This window comes from Lygodium microphyllum, chromosome 17 (genome assembly GCF_053477565.2).
Source record: "Lygodium microphyllum isolate KBCC chromosome 17, Lygodium_microphyllum_v1.1.10, whole genome shotgun sequence".
NCBI lineage: Eukaryota > Viridiplantae > Streptophyta > Polypodiopsida > Schizaeales > Lygodiaceae > Lygodium > Lygodium microphyllum.
This window is the reverse complement of record NC_141151.1, coordinates 143589937-143603540: the sequence shown is the minus strand read 5'-3', so window position 1 is coordinate 143603540 and position 13604 is coordinate 143589937.

Below are 13604 nucleotides of genomic sequence, written 5' to 3'. Positions count from 1 at the left end.
TTCCCAAGAAAGTTGCTATATCAAGACGACTACTCATCCTCTTGCACGATAAACTTGCGCAAGAATCTTTCAATCTTATTCCGAGGAATTTGGCCATTCCCTTGTGATCAAATCACAAGATCATGCGAGTCTACAACATGTTGCACCAATGTCGCATCTAATCCATGGGACTCTGCAACATGTTGCACCAGTGTCGCATCTAATCCATGGGACTATTTTACCCATCAAATGGCGTCTTCTAATCACGGAGTCATGATTAGATAGGGAACAGGGTTAGGGTGTCTTCATAACAATCCTTTCTTGATTGCACTAGGCCGACATTGTCGGTCCTAAGGTTCCAAATTCAAATCGAGTTTCATCCTTTTAGCGAGCGATCCTTAGGTTAAAAACCCTAGATCGTCTCTCGCAAGTACGTCCTATTATCCCTACATTCCGTGAATGTGTGTAAGTCTTTAGGGTATAAGAGTTTTAGCTTTGGCAATAAGAGCGATTAAGTCACGACCTCAACGTGCTAAATCCTAGTTAGCACTTGGGATATGTTGCATCGATTTAACCATTCCTAAACGAGTCCCTCGCAGTTTAGGTGTTTTAGGGTAAACCAATTTACTTGTCTATTCTTGAAGATATTTACGATACCATTCTCGTAGTCACATGATTCATTGCCTACGTATGATTTGATTTACAAACCCTAACTTTTTTGGTTAAGATCAAAGCATATGTTGAGTTACGGCATAATTCCCATTGATGCATTCACGATTTATGCTGCTAAGCTTTTAGGGCTTATGTTAAAATAAACCATGCAGCCTTTTCCTAATTTCATTTCTGAATGAATTATTCGTATGCTGAATGAGCATCACACAACCTTTTGTAACTACCTACGTAATTGATTGAAATTTATGTGAATTGCCTAGAGTTTAATCTACTTCATGCAACCCTAGAATCATTTCCATGCCTTGCAAATTCCTACAGTTGTTAGCAATCTTCTTTAATGAATCCTTGTGAAGAAAGAGATGTCTAATGATGCAACATGCGATTTTATCTTTCCATGCATAATCGAAGTGTACCACAATAATTTCAACTTTATAAAGATGATCTTTAGTTGATCTAAATTCATTTATTGTGATACATAAAACCCACTTGCTAAGAATACATAGAGATCTTATGCTCTTTCCTTGTTTGTTTCATTGAAAAATACCAATGACCGAATTCTTCAATCGTGATCTATTTCCTTTAAATTAGCCAAAATATTTCAATCGAAAAAGTGCATCCTATTTCCATAAATGATCTATGCACAATTGAAATATTACGACGTAAATTAAAAATTAGGAAGAAAACCTGGACTTGTGGTGAAATGTCCACATGGATGTTAGGAGATGATCCTCCTGTGGTTGCGCCTTGTGCCTTTTTAGGGGCCATCGAGACTTTGACCTTCTTGCCTTGGCCGCAGACTTATGATCTTGGACCGTCTCCTTCACACACGAAACTCCCTTTGAGATTCGGCTTCCTTGACCGATTGCACCGTCTTTCGGAATCGGGCTTTAGAAGGCCTTGAAATGGGAAAGGGTTTAAAAAACTGGCTAATATGGCTTTTGGAGATTATAAGTAAAAGGGAACTTAGAAATTCCGGATATAATAGGCCTTCACGAAAAAAGGATACAATAGTTTTAAAAGGCTTGTGTGGGAAGGGTTTTAAAAGGAAACCCGCGGTTAAAACCTTGTGGAAATGCTATGAAAAAGGCTTAAAACCCGACTAGTATGAGCTTTATGGGGGGATGCAAGGGAAAGGGTTAATTCCCGAGGATGCAAGGGAAAGGGTTAATTCCTGAGGATGCAAGGGAAAGGCCTTAATTCCGAGGGAGTAAAGACCGCTTTGTAGGGCCAATGAAAAAGGGGTTTTAATCTTGGCTATTGCGGATCCACAAGAAGGGTGTTAAAAAAGAGAAAAGAACCCGGGATATGGTGGGATTTAAAGGGGATGCAAGGGGAATAAAAAAGGGTGCTTAAAAATCCGGGGGTAATAAAACCCGCTTGATAAGACCCATGAAAGCCCAAGGAAGGGAACTTTAAATGGGCTTTGTGGAATGAAAAAGGGGTTTTAATATTTGGCTATTGCGGATCCACAAGAAGGGTTTAAAAAAATGACTTGGATGGAACTCCACGGGAAGGGTTGCTTTAAACCTCAGGGCAGGGTGAGCTTATAGGGCTTTAGTGGAACCCCACGGGAAGGGTTGCTTTAAGTGGACCATGGGAAGGGTCTTTAAAACCTGGCCTAAGGTGGGTTTTTGGGGGCAAGCGGAAAAGGGCTTAAATTCCAAGGGGAAAGGGGTGTAAAGCAAGCTTGGAAAGGGCTTAAATCCGAGGGAGGGGGGGGGGGCGGTGGGGGTGGGGGGTGGGTATAAGAAACACTAGAGAAGGGCTTGAGAAAACTCACAAGAAGGGGGGCTTCCTAAGGGCCCTTAGAAGCTTCCCAAGAAGCTTCTGAGAGCTTCTGGGAATCGTGAAGAACCACGTGGACGAAGAGGGAGGCAGTGGATATGGCAGCTGGCGGCGTGCTGTTGTTAAGATTGTGGGAGAGAAGGAAGGAGTCTCACTTGTAGCTTTCTTGCTTGCACAATGGGGGAATACACACAAGGGTGGAGGCTGAAAACAGTTTTCCTCTTCTTAGTTGTGTAAGCCAAAAGAACTCAAGTACAAAGAAATAGAAGAACCCTAGATATGGGTCTCAAACCAAACTCAACTAACTAAGGTGGCATACTAACTGAGCCACAAACTAGAGTAGATAAGGATAGCTATCATGTAGCTATTATTCAGGGGCGGTGTACCAACCGCATCTGCAACTGACAAGTCGGTGACATAAATACACAACGGTCACCCTGGCGTATCACGAGTGGAGCTCGATATCTCAACACTCCCCCTCGAGCTCAATCCCAATTCCTGCACACCAAGCAGGTCTCTGAACTTGCGCAGCTTCTCTGCGCCCAATGCCTTCGTAAATATGTCAGCTACATGATCCTCTGTGCTGACATAAACTAGATCAATAAGACCTAGTAAAACCCTCTCCCGCACATAGTGATAATGCACCTCAATGTGCTTTGTTCTAGCATGATAGACTGGGTTATTTGCCAAGTGTATACTACTCATGTTGTCACAATAAATGACAACTGGCCCATCTGTAGACTGATGCATATCATAAAGTAGCTTATGCAACCAAGCTACCTCACATGCAGCCATTGCTGCACCCCTGTACTCAGCCTCTGTGCTCGACAAGGCAACTGTAGGCTGTTTCTTGCTACTCCAAGTGATTGCAGCACTCCCAAAAGAGAATACATATCCACTGGTAGATCGTCTATCAGAAATGCTACCAGCCCAATCAGCATCAGTGTATCCATGCAACTGTATCTGAACCCCAATCTCATAAAATAGTCCATACTGCAATGTGGACTTCACATACCTGAGTATACGTCTAGCCGCATCCAAATGCGATTTCCTTGGAGCCTGCATAAACTGACTTACCAATCCAACATCATAGCTCAAATCTGGCCTGGTAATAGTCATATAAATCAAGCTTCCTACTATGCGTCTGTACATAGTAGGGTCTTCCAGAAGCTCACCTGCATCTGCGCTCAGCTTCACATTCTGCTCCAAAGGAACTGAAATAGGCTTACAGCCTGTCATCCCATATTTGGACAGCATGTCCAATCCATACTGCCTCTGCAAGAGCTGTATCCCACTTGGTGATCTAATCACCTCAATGCCCAAGAAATAACGCAGCTCTCCCAAATCCTTCATCTCAAACTTCTACTTTAATAGCATTTTCACATGAAGGATGTCTTCATCACTGTCACCTGTCATAATCAAATCATCAACATAAATGACAAGTAGCATAATACATTTCTCTGTTTTTTTCACATAAAGTGAGAAATCTGCCTTGGAAATCTGAAAGCCAATAGTGACAAGATACTATCCTATCTTGTCAGACCATGCTCTAGGTGCTTGCTTCAAGCCATACAAGGCTTTCTTCAACCTGCAAACAAACTCAGGATGAACAACATGCACATAACCTGGTGGCTGCTCCATATAGACCTCTTCTTGCAAATCACCATGCAAGAAGGCATTCTTTACATCCATCTGATGTAAAGACCATCCCTTTGATGCAGCCATAGCAATGACTGCTCTTACGGTTCCCATCCTTGCAACCGGACTGAATGTTTCTTCATAGTCAATGCCATATGTTTGTGCATACCCCTTGACTACTAATCTTGCCTTGTATCTATTCACAGAACCATCAGCATTGTGCTTCACCTTATAAACCCACTTACAGCCAATTGCATTCTTACCTTTAGGCAAAGGTACCAATTCCCATGTAGCATTTGCTTCCAAGGCATCCATTTCTTCATCCATGGCTTTCTCCCATTTTTCTTTTCCCATGGCTTGCTCAAAAGAAGTGGGTTCTGGTTCCTGTATCACTTTGACCATATATGCATAGTGAATGGCTGTAAATCCATCATATTTCAGCCTATCCACAGGATACCTAGCTCTCGTAGACCTGCGCAAAGTAGATTCACTCCCAGGTGCTCTCAAAACATCCCTGGTCTTTCTTACTCCAGGTGTAAAAATAGAAGGAATACCGAACTCATCATCAATGCTCTGCTCTGAGCCACTGGATTCACCATCCACATAAGAGTGACCTGCATTCACATCAAACATGGGCTGATCAACCTTCTCTTTTCCTTTTCGTGATACCTGCATACCACTATCTGCATTGCTTTGAGAAGATTCTCCTGATCTCAATCTGCCTGTCCATGGCGAAGAATGTGAACCACTGCTAGAGGACGCTCCAGGTCCACTGATATTTTGTGACTGCTGCTGTGAATTCTGTGCAGCATTACCATTTTGTGCATCTACATCATCAATCACATTTACTGGTTTATACCAGCTACTCATCTCATAAAAAACAACATCTCTGCTCACTGTAAACTTACAAGTAGAAGGGTTATAGCATCTATACCCTTTTTGCTGCAGAGAGTAACCAATAAAGATGCACTTCTCAGCTTTTGGATCCAACTTGGATCTCAGCTCATCTGGCACATGTACATAGGCAATGCAACCAAAAATTTTCAAATGAGAAATATCTGGTTTCCTACCAGTATACCTCTCCTCTGGAGTCATTCCATGTATCGCTGCAGTGGGAGTCCTGTTCATTATGTAGACTGCTGTAGCAACTGCTTCAGCCCAATAAAAATCTGGCAAGTCTTTTTCATTGAGCATGGCACGAGATACCTCTCCAATATGCCTGTTTTTCCTTTCTGCAATTCCATTTTGTTGCGGGGTATAACTGCATGAATATTGCTGCTTTATGCCATGCTCCTGCAAGAACTTTGCAAACTCATTTGAGAGGTACTCTCCCCCTCCATCTGACCTCGGGCATTTTATTTGCAGACCTGTTTCTTTTTCAGCCATAGCTTTAAGAGTTTTGAAATGCCCAAAAACTTCACTTTTCTTTTTCATAAAATACACCCAAACTTTTCTGCTATAGTCATCAATAAAAGTGACAAAATAATGAAAGCCTCCAAGAGATGCAACTTTAGTAGTCCACACATCAGAGTGGATTAATTCCAATGGCTTCTCACTCTCTTGAACATGTCTAGGAAATGGTTTCCTTGCCTGTTTTCCAAACTGACAGGCTTCACATATCTTATGCATTTCTGCAACCTTGAATTTTGGCAATCCTGCAACAATATTTTGGGCCTGCATTGATTTAAGTCGCTGTACATTAACATGACCAATGCGTTTATGCCAGATATCAATATCTGCAACTACACCGGTCCCATGTGCAAACATTGCTGCACTCAATTCAGACATGTCTGCATCCAACGTAAATATTCTTCCCTTCTTCTTTCCTTTTGCTATCAAGCGACCTTTATTTTTCATATCCTCAACAAAGCATCCATGAGGATTAAATCTGACCTGCAAGCCCTGCTCAACCATTTGACCGACAGAAACCAGATTCTTGGTGATATTCGGGACATGAAATACATCGGACAGGTATTTCTTTTTCCCATCCTCCATAGACAAGGGAATTTTTTCAATCTGCACAATAGGATGTGCAGTATCATCACCAGTCTCCACAAATCCTGGTTTTTTCATTTTCCTTGCATCCTCCATCCATTCTGCATGACCTGTCATGTGGTTTGATGCACCTGAGTCAACATACCATACATCATTGCTTTCTTCTGCACTTGTCACAGAATTGTTCATGTGCTGCACCATAAATAAATGCTCATTTCTGTCATCACCCTGTCTACTAGAAGATGCATAATTTCCTTGTTGCAGTTTTCCATTCATGATGTCATTCTGCTTTTTATAGCAGTCTTTAGCCATATGACCCATTTTACCACAATAGTAGCATTCAACATTACTGTTTGCATTTTGGCCTCTTTGCCATCCACCACGACCTCTCTGGCTCCCCCTGCCTCTAGAGTTACCACGTCCTCCTCCATAGGACTGGTTTTCTTGAGTTTGCTGCATATTCTGATTTCTACCACGGCCTCCAAATCGGCCTCCTCTACCTCTGCCTCTACCTCTTCCAGCATTTGAGTAGAAGACAGCTTCTTTTGAAGTTCCTCCTGAAGAAGATGCACCACCATTTCTCTGCTCCTCAGAAATTAGAAGAGCAATCAACTCCTCAAAATCAGGAAATCTTTCACGGACGGAAATGGATGTTCGGAACTGTGCATAATCCTTTCCTAGACCATTCAAGGTCACAGAAACTAAATCATCATCTTCCACTGGCGACCCAATGGAAGCAAGTGCATCTGCAATCTTCTTTACCTTCATGTGGTAGTCATTGATGCTCATATTTTCTCTTTGCACATTATGCAACTCTTGCTTGAGCTGCATTTTCCTGGCTTGCGTATTTGTGCTATACATTTTTGACAAAGTATCCCATGCCTCCTTTGGCGTACTTGCATCCTGAATATGCACAATCATAGAGTCTGAAATGCTGATAGACAGCCAATACATAACTTTCCTGGCTCTCTCATGCCATGCTTTAAATTCCTGCATTTGCTGTTGATTGGGAACATCAGGAAGAACTGGTTCTTCTTCATTTCCTGCAACAAATTCCCAATATCCTTTTCCCATAAGGAAATTCGTCATTCTAAACTTCCATGCTTGGAAGTTGTTCTTGTCAAGCTTTTCAGTGACAATCTGTGAAAGAGAATCAGATGCCATTACAGAAGACTGCAAAAAATTATGTCACTGCAAAAACCACAGCTTCACCCTCACAAGGGAAAATCTGCAAAACTGGCGAAAGTGGTATTTGACCACACAGTCACTTCCTAGTGACGATTTTGCATCAACAGGCAACAGGGATGATTCTGTAACTCCCAATGTCTCTGCGCGCAAGCATACAATGCAATTTTTACAGTAACTATTCATCGACCTGTAGAACAGTGACTGCACAGCACAAAACTGAGCCTTTTCCTGAGTGCGTGCAGAAAACTTCCGCCTCCAAAACAGGCCCCGAAATGGCCTCAAATCAAAAAAACAAGGTCTCCGAGGGCTAAAGCCCCTTCCCGCAGCATATACTGCCCTCTTGCTTCATTGCGAAGGGCGTCTCAACCTGAGACAATGCACTCCTGCACTTTCCGGCTGTGCTACCTGCAGAGATCTGCTCCCAAAACAGAGAATGAAAGCAACACTACTCCTCTTACCAGAACACCACGAGCTTGGCTTGCTTTCTTGAGCTCCTTACCACGAACAAGGCTCTGATACCATGTCAAGATTGTGGGAGAGAAGGAAGGAGTCTCACTTGTAGCTTTCTTGCTTGCACAATGGGGGAATACACACAAGGGTGGAGGCTGAAAACAGTTTTCCTCTTCTTAGTTGTGTAAGCCAAAAGAATTCAAGTACAAAGAAATAGAAGAACCCTAGATATGGGTCTCAAACCAAACTCAACTAACTAAGGTGGCATAATAACTGAGCCACGAACTAGAGTAGATAAGGATAGCTATCATGTAGCTATTATTCAGGGGCGGTGTACCAACCGCATCTGCAACTGACAAGTCGGTGACATAAATACACAACGGTCACCCTGGCGTATCACGAGTGGAGCTCGATATCTCAACAGTTGTTTCACGCGGCAGAGCTGGAGCAGGCTTCCAATCGGTGGCAGATGGCGGATTATTGGCGGTGGCAGATCTTGGCAACTAGCGGTGTCATGACCCTCCTCACGACTCCTCGTTAGACTGGCGGCGTCATGGCTCAACTTCTTCTCTCCCCCCTCTTACTTACCCCATAGAGCGGGTATCTATAGGGTAGGGAGAAGTACCTCCTCTCTCCCACGTGGCCAACTGCATGGCCCTTCTCCCCCCATGACCTCCAGCAAGAGGCTTACGTACCCGTGCCTTACTCCCCTTCCTCCAGCACAGCCTTTGACTGGGGGGGGGAAAGAAGGATTAATTTTTTTTTGCCATAAATCTTCTCAATTATCCCCTTGACCTCCTCCCAAGAGGAGGTTCACCTGAAAATATGCAGTTTCATTAAACCTTAGTCTCGATTCTGCCGGCATTGTCATTTGTCTGAGACTTCACACGGCCTCGTAATATTTTTAGCAGAAATATTACATCAAGCATACCAAAATTACCTTCATTTTTCTCATCAATATTCACAATCTCTAGATCCGTCAGTGAGATTGATAGCCCATTTTACTTGGTACCTAGCATATATGCATAGGCATTCCCATAACGATCAAAAGGCCATTCCAAAGCTTTGTATGAATGTCAATGTGAACATTGATTCCCAATAGTTGGATGTCCTATATTTTCATGCCCTTTGTCTACCTAGCAGATACCTTGTTTTGCTAGAACGGATGTGATGCCTTCAGTTCTTTCAGAATCCTCCCAAGAACATTTGTAGATGAGTCTTTATCCATGGATCATTTTCGTAATCACCAAGCCTTCAAAAGGGATCACCTTCATTGATGCCTTTGCAATGTATTTTGGATGATTCTTAATGATATATATCTTTCTTTTTGGAGGTGTCCTTCAGATGGTTGTGCTTGTGTGTGTGTTGTATTAATTTGTATGTGATGAGTTCGTGTTGGTTGAATGATTTGTTCAAGAGCTCTCTTTTCACCTATTGATGGTGATGGTGGATAGCAAGCCTATGATGGAGAGTTAAAGAACCTCTTATGTCCTTTACAAATTTGTTATGAATTTTTATTTTTTATCAGATGTGTTGATAAATAACGAAGTTTTTCTTTAATAGTATTCTTTTCTAGAGATACATTGTTGAAGATACTGAAGAAGATTAAATTGAGCTCTTTAGTGCACTTATATTCTTCTTTTCCTTAGGTCGCAAGGACGCTTCCTTTCTAAGTGTGGGGATATGTTGAGAGTGGAAAAAGACTGAATTTTTGACTGATTTTTGTTGTTTTTGAGGTCTGAATGGTTGATTTTTTATGGATTTAGAGTGATGTATGGTTGTTAATGGAAGTATTTGAGAGTGTTTTGGATTATATTGATTATGTTTTGGAAGTTCATGATGATTTTTAGTAGAAATATAAAGCTTTGTGATGATCTGATAGGTTTTATTGAGGTTTTGATTGGTTCTGATACCTTCTATATAGCTTCTGTTTTGTTTTGATTTTCTTTTGTATGAAGCATGGATTGATGATTGATGAAGGTTGAAATATTTTGAAAGCTTATTAAATAGTTTTTGATAGTTTGAAATGATTTTAGTACAAGTTATGAGGATTTATTGTTCTCTGATGATCTTCTGTAACCCTCTGTAAACCTTCTGTAGAGCCTATGTCTCTGCTCTGTCTCTGTTCTGTATCTGCTCTGTTCCTGTTCTATTATGTTCTATAGATCTTCTGTAAGTATTTTGTAAAATGTATGTGTGACTTTGGAAAAGTTTTCTAAATTTTGGAAATGATGAATCTAAGTTCAAAAGAGTTAAAACAAATGGAAGAAGGAGCTGAAGACTGAAGAGAAGTCTGAAATGACAGTGACAGTAGTGAGCTATGAAGAGACACTGTAGTGGCTCTAGTGCCTCTTCACATCAGATATACCTCTTGGGAGGGGCATCCACGACCTAAGAAGGATTATTGAGAGTCATTATTAGAGTATTGTAGTGAGGAGATGATGTACTATTGATAGAGAGAGTGAGCCATATATAGTCAATTCTATCAAAACAGTGTAACTGTATATGAGAGCTTGAGAGAGAAAACTATGAAGACATTGAAGATGAATACTATGTGATTGATTTCCATTCAAAAATGGTGTATTCTTTTGTGTTCCTTGTTCTATTGATGGATTTTGTGAAGAAGTTGAAGATTATGGTTGATTCTATCAAATGCGTGGGAGATATCTATTATGATGCTGCGTGAAGAATTACTGTTTTCTTTGTTTTGGTCATCAAAAGAATGAAATAAAATCTTGTTGATGTTACAAGATAGATTGTCATGCAGTAGAATCCCTTTTCCTTGGCGTCTCTCTTGGGGCTCCAATGGATCTCATAGAAGGAGATTAAGACGTCTTCTATTGAATCCGCGAGGTGGGAAGCACTGGAGATGATGTGTCTCTTTGAGAAATGCCTGCCTACTAGCATGCTCACGATACAAATCCACCTTCTTGTGTATCTTGTAGATGAAGTGGAGATTGCTGGACCTATCCATACGCGATGGATGGTCTTCTTGGAGCGCTTCATGAAAACCCTGAAAGGCTTTGTGCGACAACGAGCTCAGCTAGAAGGTGGCATGGCTGAAGGTTGATTGGTATCTGAGGCGCTAGTGCATATTTCACAATGGCTACCAACGGTGGATTCAGACAATAGTATGCTATGGTCATTGAAGGATGATGATAGAATGAACGGAGATATGGTGGTTGAAAATGGGGTACAAAAAAGAATGGATGCTACAATGGAGGAGAAAGTGAATCACTTTTGTATGTTGCACCCTACCTTTATGCAGACGTGGCTTGCTAGATACCAACAAGCTAGGAAAGATCGAGAGGAACCATGATCTGAATTTCAATGTAGTAGGCGCCATCGATTGATTCAATATCCCGAGGCATGGAGGAGATGCCGCGGTTTATGTCAACATGATGGTTGTTAAATGATGTGGATCTAGGACATGACACAAGCTATGGTGGATCAAAGATGTAAACCAAGTTCATAATGACATGGACAAGTAGAGACAAACTATTACACAAGTGAATTAGGTTCCAAGATAGATTAACTTGGACTCATAAACACAATCTTGTGTAGAATTGACAATGACAAGACACTTAACTGAAAGTACCAAGCATCATGATATTGTGTTCATTTCATAGTCAAGTACAATGCTTTATACGCTTTGAGTTGTTCCACTCTCCTCATTGCACATATGGGATTCAGGACAGCTCCTCTTGGAGCATAAATCATTTGTCTATTTCTCAACACCCCCCCTCAAATGATGAGTCCCTACACTTGCTGGCTTTTGCCCCCCCTTCATGATAACATGGCCCAGAAGACTAGCTCATAGGCAGCCTAGTCAAGTTAAAGCTTGAGACTTTACATCTTGGCAAGGGTTGTACAAATCAAATTCACTAAGGAAAAGAAAGATCCACTGTGGGAAAAACATATGAAAGATACAATGAAAGTTCTTCAAAACAATCTGTCAGAGTTATTGATGGTAGTGGAAGCATATTCTTCTTCTTCTCTTTCTTCCATGTATTGGTTCTGGTGATGATCACTTTGCAATTGTTGGGCTCTCTTCTTGTGGAAACATTCACTGGCTACATGGCCAGTTTTACCACAATAATGACATGTAATCCGATCCTTGTTATTGTTGTTGATGAATCCTCGACCTCTTCCTTTAGGTCCAGCAGCTCCTTTGGTGTACAAAAGATTTTCCCTAGATGATGAGACATTGTCTTTTGCATTCTTGGTTTTTACTTTGCCTTCTTCATCGAGTAGTGAGTGCCCAATATCTTTAAGTGTGAGGCTTGGAACATTACTCAAAGTGGACACAAGATTTTCATATGGATCCTTGTTTACACTTGCAAGCAGTACGGCTATTGCTTCATCTTCCTCAATATTCTTTTTAAGAGATGCAAGTTGAGTTTTTAAACTCTTAAAATTATTAATGTGTATGGTCATAGAAGCACTGTCTTTGATATCCAGTTTATAAAACTACATGAGAAGTTTTACCTTTGAATTCTTTGCTTGAGTACCAAATATTTTATCAAGTTCCTCCCAGGCGGCTCTAGCATTTCTAATGCCAGATATATGATGTAACATGTCATCACTTAGTCCCCAGGCAATGATGCCTAGTGCCTTATTATTCATCTTCTTCCATTCTTTGGATTTGAACTGTTCTTCTTCAACGAACCTGTCTTCATCATCTTCCTTCTTGTTATCTGCATCATCTTCAAACAGGTCCCACAAGTCTTTCCGCATTAGGTGATACATGGTCTTTTCCTTCCAGGCATGGAAGCCTTCTCCATTGAATTTTGCTATTTGCTCAAGTTCTGCCATGTTGAGCAGCTCCAATCTGAGAAAAGACCAGCAAGGGGGATTTGTGAAGTGTCATAAGGAGGTTAGTGTCAACTGACACTAGTTGAGTATCAATAGATACTATTCTTGAGCTTAGTATTGAATGTTGATGCTTGATCTTCTTCTTGCTTGTTGATTTGAAGTGTTAATCTTGCTGGGAACTGAGTTCAAACTCAGATAAAAGTGGCAATGTGTGCCCTCAGTTGAAAGGAATGAGAAATTGAAGGAAAAATGAGCTTGCACCTTGATGGCTATGGCTTCTTGGATTAGGGTTTTGACCCAGGCCTGGTTTTTTCTAGATATCTAGAGCTAGAGTTGATCATTTAGGAAACTTTTTTTATGAAAATGTAGCTTACTCCATGCTCTACAAGAACCCCATGATAACCGTCAAGATCATGTACTGCAGTCCGCGCGCAGATCAGCGAAACATAACCAGGCGCAGATATGGCAGCGACATCGAATTTCAGCAATGCCAGGCTTGTAGGTATCCAATGTCAGGCTTAGATGTGATAGGCAGAAGCTCCTTGAGTAGAAGAACAATCCTCCTGAAGAAAGCACACTGAAATATTGCCTGGTTTGAGAGATATGAGAGCTCAAAGTGAGGTATGTCTTGTAGGCCACAAACTGGGGCTATGGCAGCAACTGACAATAGTGACAATGCTGAGGTCCAGATAGACAAATCTCATGGATTGATGTGATATAGGGAAGCTTTGTGAGGTGGAGAACAACTTTATAGAAGGAAGATTAGAGAGATTTGGTATGTGGAGTGAGATACAAGAGCTTCAAGATTACAGGGTGCTGCTGGCTATGGCTGCCACAAGGTCCAACTGAGATTTGAAGTTGAAACTGAAGATATGAGCTGAATGTGGGCTGGTTAGAGATCACCAGAGATGAAGGGAGACTAGAGATTCAGAGTGTGAGCTATGCCATGCCCAACTGGGCTATGATAGATACCATGTTAAATCATGTGGATCTAGGACATGACACAAGCTATGGTGGATCAAAGATGTAAACCAAGTTCATAATGACATGGACAAGTAGAGACAAACTATTACACAAGTGAA